This window comes from Loxodonta africana, chromosome 9 (genome assembly GCF_030014295.1).
Source record: "Loxodonta africana isolate mLoxAfr1 chromosome 9, mLoxAfr1.hap2, whole genome shotgun sequence".
NCBI lineage: Eukaryota > Metazoa > Chordata > Mammalia > Proboscidea > Elephantidae > Loxodonta > Loxodonta africana.
The window spans coordinates 123,293,126-123,320,420 of NC_087350.1; the positions used below are offsets into that span (position 1 = coordinate 123,293,126).

The window sequence follows — 27,295 nt, forward strand, 5'->3', positions numbered from 1 at the left end:
CAGGGGGCAGAGCACTACTTGCCCTGCTTTCTCAGCAGGTGAGCTCGTGAACCACCTGTATCACCCAGGAGCCCCCTTCCCATCACACCACTGCTTTGTTTTTGCTTTTTAATATTTTTTTTCTCTCCTGGCTGTAAAGGGTCCCTGGGTGGCACAAATGCTTTGCACTTAACTACTAACCTAAAGGTTGGCAGTTTGGACCCATCCAGGGGCACTGCAGAAGAAAGGCCTGGCAACCTGCTTCCATAAAGATTACTGCCAAGAAAACCCCATGGGACAGGGCTACCCCAACACACACGTGGCCGCCGTGAGTCAGAACCCGTCTATCAGCAGTGGGTGTGCTTTCATTACTATCTGTAAAGGCCGTTTATGCACACTGAATACTTGGGAAGCTAAATTAACTTACAAATTTTAGAACACTGATGCAAAAGAAAGTGATTAAAAGGCCACGATCATCTCTCCATTCATATTTGGGTCGGTAACTTCCACCATTTCTCCACCTTGCTCTCTCCATGTTCCCTCCAGTCTGTCTAACTCCACTGCTCCCAGTTTCCGTCTGTTCCTGTTTCTCCACCTGCTGGCCCACAGCCCCCTTGGATTCCCTGCCCAGTCCTGCCCTGCCCCGTCTCAGCCTCACTCACCCCGCTGAGCACAGCGCTCCCTTCGTCTCCTGCTGCCCTGACCTGCCTCCATGAGGAGGGCTCATTCCTAGCCTTGGAGGCGCCAGCCAAGGACAGAGCCCCGCTGGTCCCCAGCCTGGGCTGGACCCGGAGATGCGCTCCTCTGTAGCGACAGGCCCCTTCCCGCAGGTGCAGCCGTAGCGTCCGCTGCCCGCTCTCCAGGACCCTGCGCAGAGCTACCGCATGCCCCCATGCGCGCCCCACGCACATACCCTACAGGCACCCCACACATGCATTCCACACACGTACACCCCACATGTGCTCCCCACGCACGCACGCACCCCACGTGCGCACGCCACACAAAGAATAGCAGGCAGCAGAGGTCAGCCAAGAATCGCCCCCAGCCCCACAGGAGGTTCTGCAGGCACCTAAGGGGAGGACCCCAACTGCACCCAGCTCCCCTCCTGCGATGACCCCCCCCAGAACCCGCAGGCACCAGCCACCCTAGGCTCTGACCCACGAGGGCAGGACAAGCACTGGATGAGCCAGCTGGTGTCCAAGGCTTAGTCCTGTGAGCTCCCCCGACCCCAGCAGAGGCAGGCGGCCCCGTACCCTCCCCGCAGTGGTTCCCAGTCCCTGACAATAAACTTTTACGTCTCCTAACTCAGAAGTGAAGGATTCTTGGCAGAGAGGCGTTGCTTTAGGCACAGCTCCCACTTTTTAAAGTAGCAAAAATAATAATTTCTCTTTCTTTATTGTTGGTTTCCTCCCGGATCCTTTCCTGAAAGTACAGTTGTTTTTCTTACATCACGTTAAACCACTCTAGTGCCTAATGTTAAATTGACCTCAGCCGCTGGAGGGAAGCAGGCCCTAATTCGCCAGCCCCAGCGCTGTGCAGGCAGACGCAGGGCCTCCCTCGGCTCTAGCCGAGCTCCCGAGGGGTGGCCTCGTTCCCACTGCGTCCTGGCCTGGCTGCACCTTTCTCGGTGGGACCCCACCCAGGGACGCTTTGCTGAATTGTTTTAATGTGCTTTCCACCGTCCCCACCCCAAAGTCTGCCCCAAACTTTGGGCAATTCAAGTTAGACTTCACTTTTGACCTAGAATTCTTCCATTTATCCTGATGGAGTAAATATTCAGTAGATTTCACTCCCAGGGACACCATGACTAATTACCAACCATAAACCCATGCCGGTCAGACCATTCTGATGACTGCTTTGATTCTGCTCTTCATTATGATAACCACACCCACCTTGTCTTTGGTGATTAAGTGTAGCCACTTGGCCCTGCCACCCCAACAACCAGTCACCCCCACTGAAGTTAGGTGTCTTAATTCAGTGAGAGCAGTTCACAACGACCTACACAGAAGAGCAATCACAGGCTCTTCAAGGATGCTGGGGCTCCCCTCACAAATTCACTCCTCACAGTCTTGGTGAAAGGTGTGTCCTCTGGGTACTTCCTGTGGGTCCAACATGGTAAGTCCACCCTAACAATCCAGTTTCCCCAAGCCTTTGGTTACCTCCTTCTGAAGTACACCAGGGCAGTGCTGGCATTTCAGCTTCATCTAGTCTAGGCTACTTCTCTATTCACGTTTCAGCCATCCAACCAAATAAACTGTTAGAGCCTTTTCTGACCCCTCCAGCTGAAACACCAAACGCAGAATCTGTGCTTAGGGGCCCATATCAATAAATTTGGACTGACCCAAATTTATGTTCCTTGCACCATTATCTCACACCCTTAATAGCCATTCCCATACATATTCCCCAGATTTCTGTCTGTATAAATTAGAAAAAATCAAGTTGTTCTCTGCTTGGTACCTCACCTTTCATGGCTCGCTGGGACTTGAGTCTAGCTATAGGTCCGGAAGTAAAGATGGGTTGTGGGGGGTGGCTCCTAAGGATATTCAGCAGTGTCTTGCCAGGCATCTGCCTCAGGCAAAGATTCTTCAGACAAAGCTGGATTATCTCTTCAAATAGGGGCAGAAGAGCGGCTTGGCAGAATTTAGGGACTTAATGTCCCCAGCTTTATCAATATCTGGCCATATGTCCTCATCCCAATTTTTAGGATGTATATTTATTTCTTCCCAATCAATGTCCTCACTTTAACCTCAGATATCCTGTGTCATTGGGAATTCAGTTGGCTTTGTAATTCCACCACTCTCAAGACAGGCTCTGGATTGGTTTTCAGCAATCTCAGCTCTGTGGCTACAGGCCATAGAGTTTTTTCCACGGCACACATGGCAACTTTCATTTATGTGGCACCTGAGCTGGGCTTTGAAGCCCTAAGCTCATCCTTTTCTTTCCCCACTTTTTCCAGCGAAAGTAGGAACAAACAGCCAGTGTCGTCATATTCATCAGTCTGACAACAACGTTTTAAGGGATCAAATACACGATCACCTAGAACCTCATCTCTCATACGAGTTTGCCTAGGAGTATCCAACAGTGATACTTTCCACACCTCTCTTGCCATGGAAGCTGCGGCCAATAAATCAAACGATGCATTGCATTGGGCAAATCTGCTGCAAAAAACCTCTTTAAAGTGTTAAAAAGCAAAGGTGTCACTTTGAGGACTAAGGTGCCTCTGACCCAACCCATGGTATTTTCAACTGCCTCATATGCATGCGAAAGCTGGACAAGGAATAGGGAAGACTGAAGAATTGATGCTTCTCAATGATGAAGAACACTGAATCCACCATGAACTGCCAGAAGAATGAACAAATCTGTCTTGGGAGAAGTACACCCAGACTGTTCTTTAGAAGCAAGGACAGGGAGACTTTGTCTCACTTCGGACATGCTATCAAGAGGGCCCATGACTGGAAAAGGACATCATGCTTGGTAAAATGGAGAGTCGGTAAAAAGAGGAAGACCCTTAATGAGATGAACTTTCACACTGGCGGCAACGACAAACTCAAACATAGCAATGATTGTGTGGATGGTGCAGGATCGGGTGGTGTTCCGTTCTGTTGTATGTAGGGTCACTGTGAGCTGGAACCAACTCAATGGTACCTAACAACCACAACAGTGGTAGTATTTTCCGTTATCTCTCTTGCCCTATCACACCATGAACTAACAATGCCCTCTTTACTACTGGAAATAGAGTCATCGGTGCCTTTTAATCTAACCAAATTTGACAACTAATTCCAGAAACCCTAAAACCAATTCTGCACCTCTAAAACTACTCTTGGTACCACCAAAATGTCTTAGGGTTCTCTAGAGAAACAGAACCAGTGGTACGTATATGGGAGGGGGAGGTACTTCAAAGGGTTTGCTCACGTGATTGTTGGAGCTGGCAAGTTCAAAATCTGTAGAGGAGGCAGAAAGCTGGAGACTCCCGCAGGCTTTCATCCCAAGATTCTTAGGTCAGGTTACAGAAAGAGAAGAGTGCCGAGCCCAGACAGCGTGAGTTCTGCCAAGATATCTACCCCTTTCCACTGATGACTGACTGCCTTCGATTACTACATTAGACTGCACTAGAGTAGATCACATTATGGGTCAGCAACTAGAGTAGCATCTGGCAAAACCACTAGGAACCACAGCCTCGCCAAACTGACACATAAAATTAACCGTCACACGAGGGAAATCCTCCATAAGATGGACTCACACGTGCCAACAACTGTGAGGACGGTGCAGGACCAAGGTCGCCATGAGCTGGAGCTGATTAGACGGCAACAACAAATCTTCCCTGGAAGAGCTTTCTGCAGGACCCAAAGAAATCAGCACTGTGAAGGGCAGCCAAAGACCCTGCTTGCTGGTCAGCAAGCAAAGACCCCATGGGCACACAGCCCTCCAAGAACAGGGAGTGATGCCCAAGGTCCACGCTTTCCAAGAGCCCAGACGCTCGCGTGGCCGATGACCCCTTTAAGCAAAGGGCCTTCAGTGGTGCCACATCAGATCATTTCTTCTCCTTAGGGGAGGAGCTGGGGGCTTCAGACAAAGACACGAGTGCAGCAGGCTCCTGTCAGCCCCGGGAGGGAGGAGTCATGCCAACGATGCCCTGCCTGCCTGGCTGTCCCAAGGGTCACGTTGGCCTCTGTCCTAGCACCACAGCTCCTCACACTGCTGCTTCCAGCCCCACGTGCACACGCCTTCCCTCCTGTCCTCCATACATAAGGACACACCATCACCATCCCACTCAAGGGTGGGGAAACCGAGACACACTTGGCGGTATGCCTGCAAAGCTCGCATGGAGTCGAGTCTGACCCAGTGCCTGAGCTCTCCAGGGCCTCACTGGTCAGAGATGGAGAAGGGTAAGCCAGCCCAGTACAGGTGTTACGCAACACGAGGCAAGGACCGGGCCGGGCTGACTGCTCCCTGGGTCCAGTCCTTCCAGGAAGGAGGCTACCTGAGCTTCACCCTCCCCCAGGAGAAGGTCAGCAGACACAGATGGTGTGCAGGAGCCCCCATAGCCCCTGTGGATGCTCTCGAGCCCCGCAGGCCACCACAGCGTGTGTTCTGGGCGCAGTCAGGCCCCTCTGCTGCAGCACGACCCCTGAGTGGAGGGATGGGGAGGGGCTGCCATGAGCTGGTCTTTGGGCCCCTCTGGTGGCCGACCCTGACACCGCCTCCTTGGCTCGCAGCCACCTCTGACCCTCTCGGTGATCTGATAGCAGCACCTCCTGTCTGCACTGGGCCTGGCCTCCTTCCACAGGGTCCCCATGAGGGTTCCAGCTTGGGGATGAGGGGACACCCCAGGGCCCCCTGTGCTCCCCACTTGGTCTGTCCTTTGTCCTGACCACAGGAGAGGCTCCTGGGCTGCCCCCACAGTCCCCCACGAGCCTGCCAGTCCCTATTCCCTGAGGCCATGTGCCTGAGGGTCCCGGTGGGCAGGGCAGGCTAGTGAGTACCTTGGTCCACCTGTTGTGCCCCCACCAACCCCAAAGGAGGAATCCAGCAGCTCCGCCCCCTCTCTGGGTCAGCTCTGCGGGGCCTCCAGCCCTGGGGGAAGACAGTGGTAGCTCACAGGCCCTGACAAAGGGTCCCCACAGGGACAGCCGGAGAAGCCTTGCTCAGACCCACATGGACCCCGAGGGGCCCCAGAAGCCTGTGTGGGGCCAACCAGGCCTGGGTACAAAACCCAGCCTGATTCTGGGGCACAAGACTTCCTCACTCCCCACACCTGGCCCAGGGTCTAATGGGGTCAGCAAAAATCAGCATGAAGGGCGAGCCAACATCTGTGGGGTTGGCAGAGTGGAATCCTGGCTGGGCTGCTTGGTGGGGAAGTCCACGCATCCACCCACTCACCTGTCCTTCTGTCCATCCATCCATCCACCACCCACACAGCACCCATCCATCCATACACTGTCCTCATCTGTCCATCCACCATCCGTGCAAGGAGCAAACCCCTGCGGAGAGCAGGCCAGGCTCTGGACACATCACAGCCTGGGCAGGGAAAGCAGCAGGGCCCACCCTCAGGGCACAGCAGCCACAGGCAGGCACACAGTGGGGCCTCGGGGACAGCACCCAGCTGTGCTCTGGACCATCTACTGGCAGGATGGGGCTGAAGGCAGCACAGCAGTTGTAATGAAGTGAGGCCTCATTGTGGGGACAGGCCCAGCCATGGCAGTCCCAGAGTCCACCCTGCAGAGGCGCGTCTGACCAGAGACACGGAGCCCAGGCGTGCACTGTCCATGCAGCTGTACCTGTCTCAGAATAAGGATGCATGCGGCTCCTGTCTACCCCAAGTCCGTCGCGCTCCCCTCTGTAAGCCCCAGCCAAGGCACCCAGCCGCACGGAGCTGTGGACTGGGGCTGCACCCAGGCCTGTGATGGGAGCCATCAGAGCCAAGGTCAGCTCTCCCACGGCCTCTGCCCTGGAGTCTGAGCGTGACAAGGGGAGGAAACGCTGAGGACCAGCATGACCTGAGAACAAGAGATCAGGTGGAGGTGATGTGCAAATTGGCCCCACTGTGGGTTTTAAACTGAACTTACTTGAAACGAAGAAAATCTGCTTGGAATCCAAATTGTCCTTCGCTACAAACATGGGGGTGGTTTGACATTCCCAGACTGCCGGTCTCCACACCAAGACAGAGGGCCCAGGGACCCAGCCCTCCAGGAGGTTGCTGAGGTCACGCCGCCAGGCAGTTTGGTAACTTTTGCCTAAAATTAGCAATCAACATGTGCAATTCGTTTAAGTGTCTCAATTTTTTCTTAATGGCATCTAACCTGATCCAAACTCTGGCCTTGAGCCCTTGCAACACAACAGAACATGACTCCAAGATCCTTGGCTCACCCAGGGCTTTTGCTTCCCCTTCGGGCATGCTCCGTGCTGAAGAAGGCACTGTCTGGGCACACCAGCGAGCCCACCTGGGGCACAGGGACAGAGCCACAGCCACGATGTCAGCGTCTTGCAGGCCAGCACCTCCTCCTGGGAGCTGCTTTTTAGGCCCTTGGTCCCGACACAGCTAGGAGACCTAGCTGGCTACCTAGCTGGAAGTCTGCCCAGCCAGAACCACGCAGGCCACACCGAGCATCTGTGACAGGCCCCAGAGCAATCCCGGCCCCCACATGTGCCAGTCCCACACCCACCTGGCTGCCCTGCCCAGCACATGGGACAACGGTAGCCGCTCACAGAGCTAGTCCCCAGGCCAGAGGGTGGGGGACCAAGTGCAGACAGCCAGGACATGGCCATGACATCAGCCCTGGGACCTACCAGGCCCAGCGGGAGGGGTTTGGAAGGAAGAGGTGGCAGGCGCCAACCCCCACCTTTGGCCACCTCACCAGAGGCTGAGAAAGAGGCAGGGACGTCTGCCCTCCTCCCAGCCCCGGAGCAGACTCCAGATGGGGACCAAAGAGGCTCCATACCACCTCATGGCCTCCCCGCTTAGGTGTGGGGGTCCAAGCCTCCGTGAGGACACTGACCGGGGGGCAAGAGGGCAGGTGGGACTCATGGCACAGAGCAGGGTCCATAGGCCCCTCAGCGTCCCACCCTGGCACACGGCCTTCACAGTGGCTTGAACTGTCCCTTCAATACACCAAGGCACCTGTCAGGACTGGCCCAGGTGTCTTCCAAACCCTCTCCAGTTGAGGAGCTTCTCCTAGATGCCCCAAGATGGGCCAGACATGCAAGGCAAAGCCAAGAAACTGGCAGAACCCAGAAGACCCGTGCCAGTGGGCCACCACTGGGAGTGTCCACAGAGAGGGGACACAGGCAGACGGAGCACACGGGGGGCTCCCTGGGACCGCCAGTGCCCACAGCTTCTTCACCAGCCCGAAGGGAACCTGCCCCCAGGACCCCCGGTGCCCACAGCCTCAGCCTCGGCCCTGCCACAGGAGGAGCAGGCTGGTAGGGTGGGCTTCCCGTGGCCACAGAACACAATGGTATTTTCTCCACACTTGTGGGTGAATAACTGAAAATGAACTCTAAGACCGGTTAGCCCCAGCATTCTTGTTCAGAAGCCAAGGCCCATTTCCTCTGCTGCTTTTTCTGCACAGCTTCTGCAGCTCACAGTTGCCCGGCTGTGTGTCCTGGCTCCTCTCTCAGGTGTCTCTGGGTCACCCTCACGTGCCCATAAGAGCAGCAGGGGTTCACGGCGGTGGGGGGGGGGACGCTTGACAGGGACACAGCAGGGCCCTCCTCCTCTCCCCGCTCTGTGTGCCGTGCCATATCGTCTGGTTGGGACAGAGGCACCGCCTGCTGCACGCCAGGCAATCGCGGGCAGCAGGGTGGGGGGGACCAGCCCTGCAACCAGCCGTGGATACCACTGCCTGCGTGCAAATCTTGTGCTGGTGAAGAGGGCATGGGACCTCCACGGTGACTTCAATGTGGAACGACAACATTTTGGTGGGTGTGAAATATGTTACTAAAAATTAATGTCACCTGTTTCTGTTTACTTTTTTTTATGTGGCTACTAAAAATTTTAAAACGTCATGTGCAGTTCACATTACATCTCTGCTGGTTTCAACCAGGAGAATAGCCGGCCAGAGACAAGTGTGGACCTGGGGTCATCGAGGCAGACCCGCCCAGGAAACACCAGGGGCCTCTCCAGTCACTCTGAGTCTCCCCCCCAGGACCCCGCCCACCCATCACGCCCCGACAGAGCAGGTAGAGGAGAAACCGGCCTGGGCCAGGAGGAGAAAGGGTCAGAACAGTTCCAGTTAGAACTGGGCAATCTCCCTCCGACCTAGATGATCCGCTGTTCCCAAGTTCCAAATACGAGGGGGGCCACTGCAGGGCCACCTGGGGACAGACCCCCAAAACCACCGGGTTCTGAGGCTGCTCAGCCCAACAGAGAAGGCGGTTTCAATTCTGTTCACATGGAGCCACATGTTTTCTCATTCACCTCGGACTGTTTTACCGCTGAGACAACTCACATACCATAAGATCCACTCTTCGAAGGTGTACAATTCCGCGGTTTTTAGTATTTTCAGAGGTGTGTAACCACTTCTAATTCCACAATATTTTCATCACCCAGAATGAAACCCCGTGCCCACCAGCAGTCACTCCCCAAGGCCCCTCCCCACGGCCCGTCCCACCACTGTACCGTCTCTATGTATTTGCCTAGTCTAGATATTTCATGTAAGTGGGCTCATACGGTATTTGGTTTTTGTGTCTGACTTATTTCACTGAGCATGACGGTCTCAGGGTCCATCCGTGTCACAGCACGCTATCAGGACCTCCACTCTCTTTATGGCTAAGTAACGTGACCCTGTGTGGACAGACCGTATCTCAACCTATCTGTGCATGTGCTGACGGACACTTGGGTCGTTCCCACCTATTGTCCGTTGCGAATAGCGCTGCAGTGAGCACTCGTGTACAAGCATCGGTTTATGTTCCTGCTTTCAATTTTTTTGAGTAAATACCTAGGAGTGGAATTGCTGGGTCATATGGTAACTCCAGGAGCCCTGGTTAAGTGATGCAGCTGCTAACCAAAATGTCGGCAGTTCAAATCTATCAGCTGCTCCTTGGGAATCCTATGGGGCAGTTCTACTCTGTCTTCTAGGGTCGCTATGGGTAGGAACTGACTCAACTGCAACAGGTTTTATTTTTCTACAGTACTCTGTGTTCAGTTTTTTGAGGAACCACCAAACTGGTTTCCACAGCAGCTGCACCATTTGACACTCCCACAGGCGATGAACGGCAGTTCCAGTTTCTCCACCCCCTTGCCAACACTTGTTATTACGTTGTTGTTTTTCACTTTAGCCATCCTAGCGGGAGTACCTCACAACTTACTGATTTAACTTAAGAATTGTCCCTTTCTTTAAGAATTAACACGACTGATTTGAAACACAAGAACACCTTTTCAGAGAGTTACGTTCAGGGCAAGAGTGGGAAAGAGGCTGTGCATGTAGCTGCTAAGGGTGTTTCCCCAACAACAGATGCTGGGGCAGACATGGGGGTGCGGTCGTGCCCATGTCAGGTGGTGGGCACAAGGTCCTTGGTACGCCGGTCTGTGTGAAACACACCATAACCAACAGGCATCTTCTCAACTAACAGCGCTGGGTTCAGCCCTAAACCAAGCTTCTGTCTGAGAGCCATCACCTCTCCACCTCAACTGCTGCAGGAATTCAGGTCCACCCCACCCTGCCCTGTCTCCTCATGAGTGAGCAAAGGCCCCGACCCCTCTGCTGTTCCTTAGAGCTAGGCTTGCCAGCCTGGCTGCCCCTCCCCAGAGGGCCCGCCATCCATGGCCTTAAAGTGTGACATGGGTGCCTTGCGTGGCCTGAGTGCCACAGCATGAGATCAGGCATGGTTCTGTGTCCAGCAGGGGCTCTGATCTGTGAGGAACGGCCCAAGGCCATGTGCTCAACAGCACCTGCCAGATCCCACTGAGCTCACACTGCCTACCTGGACCACCTACCTGCAGCCCCCAGTCTCCACTCACCTGCACAGTTGTCCTCACTCCCTGTCCTCATGGAAGCGCCCCCCAGCACCATCCTCCCACCAGAGGCAAACCCCTCACTCTCAGCAGCATCTGTTCTATCCACAAAGACCGTTGTGGGTGGGGAATGAGAAAACCCACATGCCCCCTGCCTTCAGGGACCAAACACCCAAGTGACAAGTGACAAAGCCATCTACACACAAGTACAGTGCACCATCACACATCGCATGAGCACTGTCCAGGACACAGAAGGAGGGGACAGAGAAAACACCGGAAGGAGGAGTCAAGTGAGCCCATTGGAGGGTTCAGGGCCCACAGGGCCTGAGGCTTCCTGGTGGGGCAGCAGGGAGTGCCCCCGAGAGGTGGCCCACTGCACCGTGTGCACAACACACATACACACACGGGTATTAGCACCTGGTCTGTGTATTCTTCCTGGTACACGACAGCCCCGTGCCCCCTCATGCTGGAGTGCCCAGCTGTTTTCTCACTGCTATGCACTCAGGCAATATGCATCTGTCAGTTTGTCGCACCGTGGGGGCGTGTGTGCTGCTTGACACTGGAAGCTTTGACATCAGTATTTCAAACACCAGCAGGGTCACCCTTGATGGACAGGTTTCAGTGGCACTTCCAGACTAAGACAGACTAGGAAGAAGGACCTGATGGTCTACTTCTGAAAAAATTGGCCAGTGAAAACCTTAAGAATAGCAGTGCAATATCGTCTGATACAGTGCCCGAAGATGAGCCCCTCAGCCTGGACAGCACTGAAAACACAACTCCGGAAGACCTGCCTCATCAAAGTAGACATGTGAGGGCCTCAACGTAGAGTCGACCTAATGATGTGGATGGAGTCAAGCTTTCGGGACCTTCATTTGCTGATGTGGCACAACTCAAAATGAGAAGAAATGACTGCAAACATCCATTAATAATCGGAATGTAGAAAACTGGAAGTCATCAAAAATTAAATAGAATGCATAAAGATCGATATCTTAGGCATTAGTGAGCTCAAAAAGACCATTATGAATTGGCCATTATGAATCAGAATTGGCCATTATGAATCAGAAAATCATATGGTCTCTACACTGAGAATGACAAACTGAGGGGGAACAGCGTAGCGTTCATTGTCAAAAAGAACATTTCAAGATCTATCCTGAAGTACATTGTCAGTGATAGAATAATATCCACATGCCTACAAGGAAGACCAGTTAATACGACTATTATTCAAATTTATGCACCAACCACCAAGCCCAAAGATGAAGAAACTGAAGATTTTTACCAACATCTTCAGTATGAAATTGATCAAACATTCACACAAGATGCATCGATAATTACTGACAATTGGAATGTGAAAGTTGGAAAAAAAAAAAGAAGCATTGGTAGTTGGAATACATAGCCTTGGTGATAGAAATGACGCCAGAGATTGTGTGCTAGAATATTGGAAGACCAACAACTTCTTCATTGCAAATACATTTTTTCAACAATATGAACAGCTACTATACACATGGACCTCAACAGATGGAACACACAGGAATCAAATCGACTACATCTGTGGAAAGAGATGATGGAAAACCTCAATATCATCAGCCAGAACAAGGCCAGGGCCCAACTGTGGAGCAGACCATCAATTGCTCATGCACATGTACAAGCTGAAAATGAACAAAATTAGAAAAAATCCACAAGAGCAAAAGTATGACCTTGAGTATATCGCACCCGAATTTAGAGGCTGTCTCAAGGATAGAGCTGACGCCCTTAATACTAACGACTGAAGACCAGATGAGTTGTGGAATGACACCAAGGACATCATACAGAAAGAAAGCAAAAGGTCATTAAGTAGACAGGAAAGAAAGAAAAGACCAAAATGGATATCAGAAGAGCCTCTGAAACTTGCTCTTTAAAAGCAGAGTAGTTAAAGCAAATGGAAGAAATGATGAAGTAAAAGAGCTGTTCAGAAGATTTCAAAGGGCAGCTCAAGAAAACAAAGTATTAGAATGAAATGTGCAAAGACCTGGAGATGGAAAACCAAAAGGGAAGAGCTAGCTCAGCATTTCTCAAGCTGAAAGAACTGAAGAAAAAATTCAAGCCTCGAGTTCCAATACTGAAGGATTCTATGGGCAAAATATTAAACAATGCAGGAAGCATCAAAAGAAGATGGAAGGAATACACAGTCACTGTATCAAAAAGACCTGGTCAACGTTCAACCATTTAAGGAGGTACCATATAATCAAGAACCGATGGCACTGAAGAAGAGGTCCAAGGTGCACTGAAGATGCTGGCAAAAAACAAAGTTCTAGGAATTGACAGAATATCAACTGAGATGTTTCAGCAAACGATGCAGTGGTGTAAGTGCTCACTTGTCTATGCCAAGAAATTTGGAAGACAACTACCTGGCAAACCGACTGTAAGAGATTGTGTCCATTCCAAAGAAAGGTGATCCGACAGAATGTGGAAATTATCAAACAATATCATTAAAATCACACACAAGTAAAATTTTCCTGAAGATCATTCAAAAGTCGTTGCAGCGGTTCATCTTCAGGGAAGTGCCAGAAATTCAAGCCGGATTCAGAAGAGGACTTGGAACCAGGGATATCACTGCTGATGTCAAATGGATCCTGACTGAAAGCAGAGAATCCCAGAAGGATGTTTACCTGTGTCTCATTGACTATGCGAAGGCATTTGACTGTGTGGATCATAACAAATTATGGGTAAGATTGTGAAGACTAGGAATTGCAGAACACTTAATTGTACTCATGAGGTAATTGCACTCATGAGGAACCTGTTCTTAGACCAAAAGGTAGCTGTTCCAACAGAACAAGGGGTTACTGCGTGGTTTAAAGCCAAGAAAAGTGTGTGTCATCTAGGTCAACTGGCATAACAAAGTTTTTTAAGAAAATGTTCTGTATCTCACTTCGGTGAACTGTCTCTAGGGTCTTAAGAGCTTGAGCACAGCCATCTAACATGCATCCATTGGTCCCAACCCACTTGGAGCACAGGAGAATGAAGAACACCAAAGACACAAGGAAAACATTAGCCCAAGAGACAAAAAGGGCCACATAAACCAGAGACTCCATCAGCCTGAGACGGAGAACTAAATGGTGCTCGGCTACCACCAATGATGGCCCTGACAGGGAACACAACAGCGAGTCTCTCACGGAGCTGGAGAAAATTGTGGAGCAGAACTCCAATTCACGTTAAAAAAACCTAGACTTAATGGTCTGACTGAGACTGGAGGAACCCCTGAAGTCACGGCCCCCGGACACTCTGTTAACCCAGGACTAAAACCATTCCTAAAACCCACTCTTCAGACAAAGATTGAACTATAAACACAAAATACCTGTGAAGCGTGCGCTTCTTAGTTCAAGCAGATGTTGTTGTCAGGTGCCATTGAGTCGGTTCCGACTCAGGGCGATCCTACGCACAACAGAATGAAACACTGCCCGGTCCTGAGCCATCCTTACAATCGTTGCTATGCTTGAGCTCAATGTTGCAGCCACCGTGTCAGTCCACCTCATTGAGGGTCTTCCTCTTTTCCGCTGACCCTGTACTCTGCCAAGCATGATGTCCTTCTCCAGGGACTGATCCCTCCTGACAACATGTCCAAAGTATGTAAGACGCAGTCTCGCCATCCTTGCTTCTAAGGAGCATTCTGGCTGTACTTCTTCTAAGACAGATTTGTTCATTCTTTTGGCAGTCCATGGTATATTCAATATTCTTCACCAACACCACAATTCAAAGGCGTCAACTCTTCTTCGGTCTTCCTTATTCATTGTCCAGCTCTCACATGCATATGATGTGATTGAAAATACCACGGCTTGGGTCAGGCACACCTTAGTCTTCAAGGTGACATCTTTGCTCTTCAACACTTTAAAGAGGTCCTTTGCAGCAGATTCACCCAATGCAACGCGACTTTTGATTTCTTGACTGCTGCTTCCATGGCTGTTGATTGTGGATCCAAGTAAAATGAAATCCTTGACAACTTCAATCTTTTCTCCGTTTATCATGATGTTGCTCATTTGTCCAGTTGTGAGGATTTTTGTTTTCTTTATGTTGAGGTGCGACCCATACTGAAGGCTGTGGTCTTTGATCTTCATTAGTAAGTGCTTCAAGTCCTCCTCACTTTCAGCAAGCAAGGTTGTGTCATCTGCATAACGCAGGTTGTTAATGAGTCTTCCTCCAATCCTGATGCTCCGTTCTTCTTCATATAGTCCAGCTTCTCGGATTATTTGCTCAGCATACAGATTGAATAGGTATGGCGAAAGAACACAACCCTGATGCACACCTTTCCTGACTTTAAACCAATCAGTATCCCCTTGTTCTGTCTGAACAACTGCCTCTTGATCTATGTAAATTTCCTCATGACCACAATTAAGTGTTCTGGAATTCCCATTCTTCACAATGTTATCCATAATTTGTTATGATCCACACAGCCGAATGCCTTTGCATACTCAATAAAACACAGGTAAACATCGTTCTGGTAGTCTCTGCTTTCATCCAGGATCCATCTGACATCAGCAATGATATCCCTGGTTCCACATCCTCTTCTGAAACCGGCCTGAATTTCTGGCAGTTCCCTGTTGATATACTGCTGCAGCCGTTTTTGAATGATCTTCAGCAAAATTTTGCTTGCATATGATATTAATGATATTGTTCTATAATTTTCACATTTGGTTGGATCACCTTTCTTGGGAATAGGCGTAAATATGGATCTCTTCCAATCTAGTTGGCCAGGAAGCTCTCTTCCATATTTCTTGGCATAAACGAGTGAGCACCTTCAGCGCTGCATCTGCTTGTTAAAACATCTCTATTGATATTCCATCAATTCCTGGAGCCTTGTTTTTTGCCAATGCCTTCAGAGCAGCTTGGACTTCTTCCTTCAGTACCATCAGTTCCTGATCATATGCCACCTCTTGAAATGGTTGAATATCCACTAATTCTTTTTGGTATAATGACTCTGTGTACTCCCTCTGTCTTCTTTTGATGCTTCCTGCATTGTTTAATATTTTCCCCATAGAATCCTTCACTATTGCAACTCGAGGCTTGAATTTTTTTATTTCAGCTTGAGAAACACTGAGTGTGTTCTTCCCTTTTGGTTTTCTATCTCCAGCTCTTTGCACATGTCATTGTAATACTTTACTTTGTATTCTCGAGACGCCCTTTGAAATCTTCTGTTCAGGTCTTTACTTCATCAATTCTTCCTTTTGCTTTAGCTGCTCAATGTTGGAGAGCAAGTTTCAGAGTCTCCTCTGACATCCATCTTGGTCTTTTCTTTCTTTCCTGTCTTTTCAATGACCTCTTGCTTTCTTCATGGATGATGTCCTTGATGTCATTCCACAACTCGTCTGGTCTTCAGTCACTAGTGTTTAATGCGTCAAAACTATTTTTCAGATGGTCTCTAAATTCAGGTGGGATATACTCAAGGTCATATTTTGGCTCTTGTGGACTTGCTCTGATTTTCTTTGGTTTCAGCTTGAACTTGCATATGAGCAGTTGATGGTGTGTTCCACAGTCGGCCCCTGGCCTTGTTCTGACTGATGATATTGAGCTTTTCCATTGTCTCTTTCCACAGATGTAGTCAATTTGATTTCTGTGTGTTCCATCTGGCCAGGTCCATGTGTACAGTCACTGTTTATGTTGGTGAAAGAAGGTATTTGCAGTGAAGAAGTCGTTGGTCTTGCAAAATTCTATCATTCGATCTCCAGCATTGTTTCTATCACCAAGGCCATATTTTCCAACTATTGATCCTTCTTCTTTGTTTCCAACTTTTGCATTCCAATCACTGGTAATTATCAATGCACCTTCATAGCATGTTCGATCAATTTCAGACTACAGCAGCTGATAAAAATCTTCTATTTCGTCATCTTTGGCCCTAGCGGTTGGTGCATAAATTTGAATAACAGTCGTATTAACTGGTCTTTCTTGTAGGCGTATGGATATTATCCATCACTGACAGCGCTGTACCTCAGGATAGATCTTGAAACGGTCTTTTTGACGATGAATGCAACACCATTCCTCTTCAAGGTGTCATTCCCAGCATAGTAGACTATATGATTGTCTGATTCAAAGCGGCCAATAGCAGTCCATTTCAGCTCACTAATGCCTAGGATATCGATGTTTATGCGTTCTATTTCATTTCTGACGATTTCCAATTTTCCTAGGTTCATACTTCGTACAGTCCACGTTTTGATTATTAATGGATGCTTGCAGCTGTTTCTTCTCATTTTGAGTCGTGTCACATCAGCAGATGAAGGTCCCGAAAGCAAATGAAGGTCCCAAAAGCTCCATCCACGTCATTAAGGTCGCCTCTACTTTGAGGAGGCAGCTCTTCCCCAGTCATCTTTTGAGTGCCTTCCAACCTGGGGGGCTCATCTTCCAGCACTATATCAGACAATGTTCCGCTGCTATTCATAAGGTTTTCACTGGCTAATGCTTTTCAGAAGTAGACTGCTGGGCCCTTCTTCCTAGTCTGTCTTAGTCTGGAATCTCACCTGAAACCTGTCCTCCATGGGTGACCCTGCTGGTATCTGAATGCCGGTGGCATAGCTTCCAGCATCACAGCACCACACAAGCCCCCACAGTACAACAAACTGACAGACACGTGGGGGCGCTGAAGCAGATACGCAAGACCAAATGGGCGGCTCCTGTCTGGAGGCAGGATGAGAAGGCAGAAAGGGACAGGAGCTGGTTGGACGGACACAGGAAAGCTGGGGCGAAAAGGGAAAACATGCTGTCACATTGTAGGGATTGCAACTCGTGTCACATAGCAATATGTGTATAAATTTTTGCATGAGAGATTAACTTGAGCTGTAAACTTTTACCCAAAGTATAATAAAAGAAAAAAAAGTGTGTGTCAGGGTTGTATTCTTTCACCATACCTAGTCAATTCGTATATGCGCAAATAATCTGAGAAGCTGGACTGTATATAGAAGGACGGGGCATCAGGACTGGAGGAAGACTCATTAACAACCTGAGTTATGCAGATGACACAACCTTGCTTGCTGAAAGTGAAGAGGACTTGAAGCACTTACTGATGAAGATCAAAGACTGCAGCCTTCAGTATGGATTACACCTCAACATAAAGAAAACAAAAATCCTTACAACTGGACCAATAAGCAACATCATGATAAACGGAGAAAAGATTGAAGTTGTCAAGGATTTCATTTTACTTGGATCCACAATCAACGCCCATGAAAGCAGCAGTCAAGAAATCAAACGATGCATCGCATTAGGCAAATCGGCTGCAAAAGATCTCTTAAAGTGTTAAAAAGCAAAGATGTCACTTTAAGGACTACGGTGCACCTGACCCAGGCCATGGTGTTTTCGGTCATGTCATATGTATATGAAAACTAGACAATGAATAAGGAAGACCAAAGAAGAACTGATGCCTTTAAATTATGGTGTTGGCAAAGAATGTTGAGTGTACCATGGCCTGCAGAAGAACAAACAACTCTGTCTTGGAAGAAGTACAGCCAGAATGCTCATTAGAAGCAAGATGTCAAGACTTTGTCTCACGTACTTTGGACATGTTCTCAGAAGGGACCAGTCCCCGGAGTAGGAAATCATGCTTGGTAAGGTAGAGGGTCACTGAAAAAGAGGAATACCCTTGACGAGATGGACTGACACAGTGGCTGCAGCAATGGGCTCAGCCTAGCAATGATTGTGAGGATGGTGCAGGACCAGGCAGTGTTTGTTCCGTCGTATACAGGGTTGTTAAGTGTCGGAGCTGACTCAACGCACCTAACAATCTCATGTACTCAGGGCTTGCAGGAGTAAGACCCAACGGGCATGGAGCCCATGTCACTGCAGTAACGAGACAGTGGCGTACTGGTGGAGGGACAGACAAATCAGTGGAACAAACAGAGAACTCGGAAACTGAACCCACAAATACACCCCACTTTTTGTTTTTACTGATTTGACTTATTGTATTTCTGCCATTATTTTACTTTTTAACTACTCAAACACTACATCAATATGGTAACATTTTACAAAAACGAAACTTCAATTATACAGTGCATAAGTTTTTGTAATGTAGTTCACTTACCAGTGTGTTTTTAACATCTTTACACATCAGCGCATATAAACGTACCTACTCCTTTTCCTGGAAACCCTGGTGGCATAGTGGTCAAGTGCTACAGCTGCTAACCAAAGGGATGGCAGTTCGAATCCATCAGGCGCTCCTTGGAAACTCTATGGGGCTGTTCTACTCTGTCCTATAGGGTCACTACCAGTTGGAATGGTCTGGAGGGCCCTGGGTTTGGTGTTTTTTTTTTTTTTTGGTGCTCCTTTTCCTTAGGCGTATCTACCACACAGTGCCGCCTGCTGACTTCTGACAGAGGTACAGAGACCATTCAGTGGCAGAAGCCCTCTGGAGCCACTGGACGCCCACAGGCCAAGAGTGAGCCTTGGCCTAAAGTTCATGGCTTACACAAAGAGTAACTTGAAATGGATCACGCATTTGCATATAAACGTAAAACTATAAAACCTTTTTTTAAAAGCAGGAGAAAATCATTAGGTGTTCTTAGACTTAACTCCATAAAAAATGACACTGATAAAGTGGACTTCATCAAAATTAAAACATTTTCTCTGCAAAAGACCCCATTAAGAGAATGAGAAGACAAGGTACAGACTGGGGGAAAGTTTGCAAACTACATATCTGACAAATAACTCATACCTAGAACCTATAAAAAACCCAGAAAACACAGCAGCACAAGAACGAGGTGCCTAGAAATTGGGCTACGGACACAAAGCGACACAGCACTGAAGACGATATACAGGTGACAAGGGAGCACATGGAAAGATGCTCAACTTCACTGGCCGTAAGGGAAATGCAAGTCAAAACCACAGAAGACATCACTACACACCTATTAAAATGACTAAAACAAAAAACAGCAATGACACCAAAGGCTGGCGCGGACGTGGAGAAACTGGCTCACTCACTCACTGCTGATGGGAATGTGAAAGGGTGCAGCCACTCAGGAAAGAGTATGGCAGTTTCCTATAAAACTAAACATGTAATTACCACATAAGCCAGTTATTTCACTCCTGGGCTTTCATCCCACAGAAACATAGGCTTGTGGGCACACAAAAACCAGCGCATGGAAGTTCATAGCAGTTTTATTTCCAGTGACCAAAAAGTACAATAGAAATAACCCAGACACTCTTCAACAGATGAACGTTCAAACAGACGGTGCTACGTCCACTCATGGAATACTACTCGGCAGTAGAAAGGAACAAACCACTGATACACACAACTTGGGTGAATTTTCAGAGAATTACATGGAATGAAAAGAGCCAATACAAAACGATACGTACTCTACGATTCCATCCACGTAACATTCTTAAAGAGCCCTAGTGGCGCAGTGGTTAAGCGCTCAGCTGTGAACCGAAAGGCTGGAGATTCAAACACACCACTCTGTGGGAGAAAGATGTGGAAGTTGGCTTCCATAAAGACTGTTAATGTGAAGTGCCGTTCAGTCGGCTCCGACTCATACCAATCCCGTACACAACAGATGAAACACTGCCAGGTCCTGCGCCATCCTCACAACCGTTGTTAGGCTCGAGCCTGCTGCTGCAGCCACTGTGTCAATCCATCTCTGTAAAGATTACAGCCTTGGAAACCCTACGGGGCAGCTCTATTCTGTCCTACAGGGTCACTATGAGTCAGAATTGACTCAACAGCAGTGGGTTAACATTCCTGAAATGACAGAATTATGGAAACGGAGAACACAGCAGTGGTTGCTGGGAGTCAGGGAACAGTCCAGACAACTGTAAGAGGTGAATTTCTTCCACAGACCAGGTGGGGAAACACGAGGAATGAGATGGAACTCCACCAACAGGCGCACCCTAGCACTGAAGAACCTCCAACACGCAGGATGGGTGGTGGAAGGGCCACCCTCCACCTGCCCTGCTCAGGGGTGGCAGCTTCCTGAGAGCACATTCAGGGCTAAAAGGCTGGGAGCCCCAAGCCAGTATCCACACTGTCCCCAGCTTCGGAACAGCCTCATCTCCAAGCAACCATGCATGCCACTACAGGCACAGGAATGGGGGTGTGTGGGGCTCCCCAGTCCTCCCTCCACAAGGAACCGCCTCCTCCCAGCAGTGCCTGAGAGAGCACCCAGCACGCCAGGCTTGGCATCTGGGCTGGGCGTCCTGGGCTCACCATCCTCCATCCCGGCTCAGCACTCCAGGCTGGGCCTCCTGAGCGTGGCATCCTGCGTCCCAGACTCAAAATCTGGGCTCAGTGTCCTGTCTTGGGCTTAGTGTCCTGGGCTGTAAGTGCTCTCGACTGGCCAGGATGTGGGGCCCAAACGCCTTTGCATTTGTTGAAGGGTGCAACACAGAACATTCCAAGCTCAAAAGGTGGTTAGTGACCAACATGCTTCCTAGGAGACTAAGTACCTCACATCCCCATGTTCCTCACCTGTGGTGCTCATGGCCCACTGCATAGGGCCTTGCCACTTTCTCAGCCACATCTGGCCTCTGTGCCCCGGTCTCCCCATTGCCCTGTGGGCTCTCCAAGGACCCTTCTGCCACGGGCACCCTCTCAGCAGCCTGGATAGGACCTCAGTGGGCAAAGGTGGCAGCTGAGGACCCTCATGATGACCAGAGGGGTGTGACCACATCAGCTGGTGGCTGGAGTGTAGTCGGAAGAGGGTCAGTGCAGACAGCTGACCGAAGCTAGTGCTGGAGCACCCACCATGCAGAGGGAAGTGGCCCAGGGCAATTTAAACGCACCCCTAAAACAGTCCAGGTTCACAGGAAGGGGGCCTGAGCGAATCAGCACTGGTGGGATCCAGGTTGCCTCCATGCTCGCCTGCCACGTGCCCTGCACCTTCTACAGCAGACAGGGTTCAGTTCTTCGTTAGCAATGTAGCAATGACAAGGGTTCCTTTTGTCTGAGTTTGTAACCCCAGGTGCCGAGCTGGAGTGGAGGCCAGGGCGACCAGCCTCACGGAAGCTGTGGTGTCAGCGCCCCCTGGTGGCTTCTCAGGTGTGTGCAACAACAGGTGGGCCACCAGGTGAGAGGTGCGTGCCTGGCAGAGCCTTGGCTCTCCGGTCCACACTGACCCCTTCTCACCAGTCTGGCTGGCCAGAGCCCCCCGTCCCTGTCCACCTCCTCCAGCAGCACCCTTAGTCCCGGGGCCTCATATCCCGCCCATGGCGCCGAGGGCCACACCTCCACTTTGACCAAAAGGTCCCAAGGGCATGGCCGTCTGTTTCCCACTCAGGGCCGCAGCGTCACACCCTCTGACACTAGAAGCCAAGAGGGGCATCCTCCCAGCCAGCCTGGCCCGGGTCCTAACGCACCCGGGACAAAGCACTCTGCCTGGCTGACCACACCGCCTCCGAGGCCTGTCCCTACTTCCTGAACCCGAAAGTCAGAAGGAGCCCCCAGCACCTGCCTCTGGCCTGGGTCTCAGACCCAGGGCTTCCACCCGGTTTGTTCGAGTTCGCTGCATTTTCTAACAAGTTGCCAAGACCTTACACTTAAGAGTCTCCTGGGATTCTTGTTAAACTATGGGTTCTGGTTTAGTACAACTGGGCTGGAAATGCCAATTCTCCGCAGGGACTCCAAGCCCTGCCGGGACCTGCCCCTCGCAGCCCGAGGCTCCCTGGGCTCCCAGGCACGTCTGCACACAGCCGAGGGGGCTTCCAGGCTCCCAGAGCAGGCCCTCCGGGGAGGGCGCCCCGCCCAGCCTCCCCACTCTGGGCCTCAGTTTCCGCACCTGGAGCACCGGGAAGGGCTGGCTTCGGCCCCTCTCAGCGCTGGCCGCTGGCGTGGGGGGCCCCAGGCCCGTGGTAGCCGTGCCCAGCCAGCTGCGCGGGACCCCGCTGGAGGAGGCAGAGGCATGCCTCCCGGAGCCCCCCCCCGGAGTCCCCCCAGAAGCTCCCAGGAGCCCCCCCAGGACCCCCCCGAAGTCCCCCCGGAGTCCCCCCAACGACCCTCCCGAAGGCCCCCCAGAGCCCCCCAGGAGCCCCCAGAGCTCCCCAGGAACCCCCAGAGCCCCTCCAGGAGCCCCCCGGAGTCCCCCCCAGGACCCTCCCGAAGTCTCCCCAGAGCCCCCCCAGGAGTCCCCCCAAGAGCCCCCCGGAGTCCCCCTCAGAGCCCCCCCAGGAGCCCCCCCCAACGACCCTCCCGAAGCCCCCACAGAGCCCCTCCAGGACCCCCCCGGAGTCCCCCCCAGGACCCTCCCGAAGTCCCCCCAGAGCCCGCCAGAAGCCCCCCAGGAACCCCCAGGAGCCCCCCAGGTACCCCTAGGAGCCCGGCCCCCGACGCGACGTGGCCCCCCAAGCCGACAGGCGCGGCCCGTCCACCCCAGGCAGTGTCCCGGGGACCCCCCGCTCGGCACGGACTTCGGCGCAACGACCCCAGACCCTCTCCGGGCGCGAAAGGGGCAGCGCGAAGGCCCCGCCCGCCGTCCCCGCACCCGCCGTCCCCGCGCCCCGCCCCGGCTCCGCCCCCTCGGTGCCCGGAAGGCCTGGCTGTCGGAGGGCGCCGGTAGGAGGGCCACTCGCGGAGGACACTCACCTGGACACGCCGTCCACGCCCGGCCCGTACGGAACCTTGGTCCCGCCGCGGGCAGCGGCGTCAGGAGCCGGCCCGGACGGCTTTCCCCGGTGCACCGAGGCCGACTGGGGCTGGGCGGGCTGTGGGCCGAGACCCGGAAGCAGGGTCGCGGGGATAGCCGGAAGTGCGGCTGGGGCCAACCCCGAAGCGGGGGCGGGGCCAAACCGGGGCGGGGGCGGGGCCAAACCGGGGCGGGGCGGGGCAGGGGGAGGGAAGCTGAGTCAGGGAGGGGAGAGGCCAACCAGAGAAGGGGCGGGCTGGGGCGGGGCCAGGTCAAACTGGAGGCGTGGTCAGGTCCCTGCATGATCGGGGCGGAGCTTAGGCTGTCTATGGGCATGCTCAGGCCGTGCCGGAACGAGGAAGAAGGGACGTGGACAGGCCGGGTCCAGGCCGAGCCGCTGGCTGGAGCAGAACCAGGTCCGGGAGATTCCGGAAGGCGGACTGGGGTGGGGCTAAGCCGGAAGGGGGCGTGGCCATGCCTTGCTGGGGAGGGGTTTAGCCGGTGGATGGGCGTGGTCAGGAAGGGCCGGGGCGTGGCTGGCTGGGCGCGTGGTGTGGCCACACTACCGCCAGAGGGCGCCATTGGGCAGCGGAGACGCCGGCGCACCTGCGCTCACCGAGGCCGCGAACTTGAAACGCCCAGTGACCCCGGTCCCCGCTCGTGACTTTCCTCCTTGAAGGGGCCCCACTGCCCCACGCCGCTGTCTGAACCCTGAAGCCCCTACGCCGCAGCACTGGGCCTCCTCACCACCACCGTCGTCTCCTGGACCCTCCCAGGACTCCACCTGCGCCCCCACCTCCCGCTGAGCGGCCGGCCAGGTGTCTCACTGCCTTGGCCGCGCTCGGGGACCTAGTGCGCGGCTGGCCCCGGGGAGCGAGGGCCGTGGACCGTGGGGGACCTGGGCTGCGCCCTGCGCCTCCGTTTCCCAGAGCTGCCCGCCAGCTTTAACGTGGGCTGCGTACCTGGCCGGGACCGGAGCCCGCGCTGCCGGGGAGCCAGGGCCTTGGCGGCCGGGGGGTCCCCGGGACTGGGCGCGGAGACCTCATCCCTGAGTGAGGACATTCTCCATCCTTAGTTTCTGCCCACTGGCCCAACTCTCGGACGCTGTACTCCTTACCCTGTGGTAGGTGAATGAGAGGTGGCCAGCAAAGACCCTGCTACAGAGGTGAAGCCCAGAGCCCCTGCCCTCCCTCCCCGACAGTGACCTGGGGTTGTCCATCCGGTGTCTCGCCTCAGCCGGCGCCTAAGGTGGGGTGGGAGCAGTAAGGCCAGGTCCCCACCAGTAGCTGAGTAAGGGCCACATGGCGGTCACGGCACTCCCTCACTGCCTCCCCTGTCACTACCGTGTTCCTCTGGGATTCCAGAGACAAAAAGAGACAGGCCAGAACCTAACGGCCAAAGGCGGGGACATTCCTGGAACAGGTAGAAGCTAGATCTGGCCATGAGCAGGGACTTGAGGGCAGAGGTGTCCAAATCCCTGATGTGAGTGCTGACCTGTCTGCCAACCTCTTCCCAAAAAGCGTCTAAGAGCTCAGGAGGGGCACAAAGGCACACGCACCTGTCCCTGGCTTTTTAAAGATCTTATTTTCTTCAAAGTCAGACAAGTTCCACAGACAGCATCCTGCCATGGCCCCGGCCTCAAGTTGCCCCACAGAAACAACCAGGTCCTCACATAGGAAAGTTCAGAGTATCCAGTGACAACTACCTGGGAAATGATGCAAATGAGAGGGAAGAAAGGAGGGAAAAAGAACGAAAAGTTACAACAGAGACTCCATGTCAGTGTCCTGGTTGTGATACTGAAGCATAAAAAAAAAATAACTTTGCAAAAATTGGGGAAAATGAGGTAAAGTGTACCCAGATCTGTTGTTTCTTACACCCTGTGTTAATCTACCCTCGTTTCACTAAGAATCTCCCTTTTAGAAGGTCACAGGAAAAGGGGGGCCTAATCATCACACACCACGTGCTTCAACCAAAACTCAAAGTTTAAGGCAATTGTGATTTAACTGGCGGGAAGGGACAAGGGGTGCAGGCCATGAAAGTTAAATTCTCTACCACAATAAGAAACGAGCGAGTAGTACCCAAAGTCGATGAAGTTAAGGAACTATGGCACAGGCAGATGAGGTAGGAATACGGAGATTTTGAAGGCAGACAGAGCTCCTGCCAACATTCAAATTGCTTGAGGGTGAGGAGAGGTGTACCTGGCACTGCTATTTGTGGGCATGAACTAGGTATAATATTTTATTTGGTCACTCTGGGGGTGGCACAGTTGGATTTAACCCACACAGAGCAGCCACCCCACATCAGCACCCCTCTCTGCACAGCTGCGGTATGATGGTTCACCTTTGTGTGACCTTTCTCAACATGGTCTTATAACTCCTACTGCTTGTAACTCCCACTGCTTGTAACTCCCAAGTGATTAGGCAGGACAGTGCAAACAAGGTAATTGTGGCCCACCAAGGGACTGGTCAATTTTGCTGCCCCACTAGGCTTAAAATGAGCCATCCCAGGGGTGGAAGGAGAGGATCTCACCACCGCCAAAGAAGAGCCAAGAGCAGAGCTCATTCTTTGAGAAGCTCCTGGAACCAGGAGATCAAGAGAAAGAGAGAGAGCTGTAACACTGAAGACGGTGAGAAGTGGTGGCAGAGAAATGGCAGCAGGAGAGGCTGGCAGGAGATGGCATGGTGGGTTTCCTAGTCCATGATGCGAGAAAGCTGAGTACCTTCAGGCAGGAGGTTTGCTGGTAGAGTAGGGTGCCTCCGGGCACTTGGTGGACCTGGGTTTGCTGACCTACAGAGCTAGAGCTGAGTGCCTTCAGGCTGAGGCTTACTGGTGGAGTGCGATGTCTCCATGCACTTATGTTGTTGTTAGGTGCCATCGAGTTGGTTCTGACTCACAGAGACCCTATGCACAACAGAACAAAACACTACCTGGTCCTGCACCATCCTTACAATCGTTGTTATGCTTGAGCTCACTGTTGCAGCCACTGTGTCACTCCACCTCGTTGAGGGTCTTCCTCTTTTCCACTGACCCTGTACTCTGCCAAGCATGATGTCCTTCTCCAGGGATTGATCCCTCCTGACAACACGTCCAAAGTATGTAAGACGCAGTCTCGCCATCCTTGCTTCCAAGGAGCATTCTGGTTGTACTTCTAAGACAGACTTGTTCGTTCTTTTGGCAGTCCATGGTATATTCAATATTCTTCGCCAGCACCACAAAGGCGTCGACTCTTCTTCAGTCTTCCTTTATTCATTGTCCAGCTTTCACATGCATATGATGTGATTGAAAATACCACGGCTTGGGTCACGTGCACCTTAGTCTTCAAGGTGACATCTTTGCTTTTCAACACTTTAAAGAGGTCCTTTGCAGCAGATTTGCCCACTGCAATGCATCTTTTGATTTCTTGACTGCTGCTTCCATGGCTGTTGATTGTGGATCCAAGTAAAATGAAATCCTTGACAACTTCAGTCTTTTCTCCGTTTATCATGATGTTGCTCATTGGTCCAGTTGTCAGGATTTTTGTTTTCTTTATGCTGAGGTGCAATCCATACTGAAGGCTGTGATCTTTGATCTTCATCAGTAAGTGCTTCAAGTCCTCTTCACTTTCAGTGAACAAGGCTGTGTCATCTGCACAACGCAGGTTGTTAATGAGTCTTCTCCAATCCTGATGCCCCGTTCTTCTTCATATAGTCCAGCTTCTCGGATTATTTGCTCAGCATACAGATTGAATAGGTGTGGTGAAAGAATACGACCCTGACGCACACCTTTCCTGACTTTAAACCAATCAAACTGTGCACTTATAGGCAGAGTTAAAAGAGCCTTGTAACATTTGCCCAAGCAGGGCAGAGGCCAAGGGGACTGTCCTGATAGAAGAACTGTGTCCTGAGCGTTTCTGAACCTCTTACTTCCCTAATAAACCCCATGATCACCGTGTGTGAACTCTGTGTGGCCGTTGCAGTGAATCAAACCCAGCAGAGAAGCAGAGAGTGCCGTGGAAGAATGGTTGGTGTCAGGATTGGTAACGACGGTGGAGAAAGCGGGCACGTCTGACCGCCACCTCACAGGAATCAGGCTTGGGCTGTTGATCTTGATTCTCCTTCCCCTTGTGAAGCTAAAGGAGTCAGACGCCACTCTCATGCCTTTGTTATAACAGCCATTGAGCCTTCAGACCTGACTCAAACTCAGTTCACCCAGCAAGCCCCCCGCTCAGCCCAGCTTGTTCGAGCAGGACCCAAACACCCCTGCCATCTGCCTCCAGGTCCCTGTACTGAACTGATGGCTGCTGTCCTCAGTAGGAACAGTC

General features: G+C 51.8%; 1 protein-coding gene across 17 annotated transcripts in view; it reads right to left on the reverse strand.

Annotated features, from left to right (window-relative positions):
• EXD3 (exonuclease 3'-5' domain containing 3) overlaps positions 1-23,100 on the reverse strand; it is a 99,683-nt gene extending 76,583 nt beyond the window's left edge. For 7 of the 17 annotated variants that reach the window (XR_010322898.1, XR_010322899.1, XM_064290787.1 and 4 more), the window contains exon 1: positions 22,956-23,098. The gene's annotated coding sequence lies outside the window, so the exon portion shown is untranslated. Of the gene's footprint in view, positions 1-6,545; positions 8,621-13,763; positions 22,166-22,955 lie in introns of those variants that run through there. The other 10 variants (XM_064290765.1, XM_064290768.1, XM_064290773.1 and 7 more) reach the window with 6 other exon arrangements.
• Between the last annotated feature and the right edge of the window lie 4,195 nt (positions 23,101-27,295).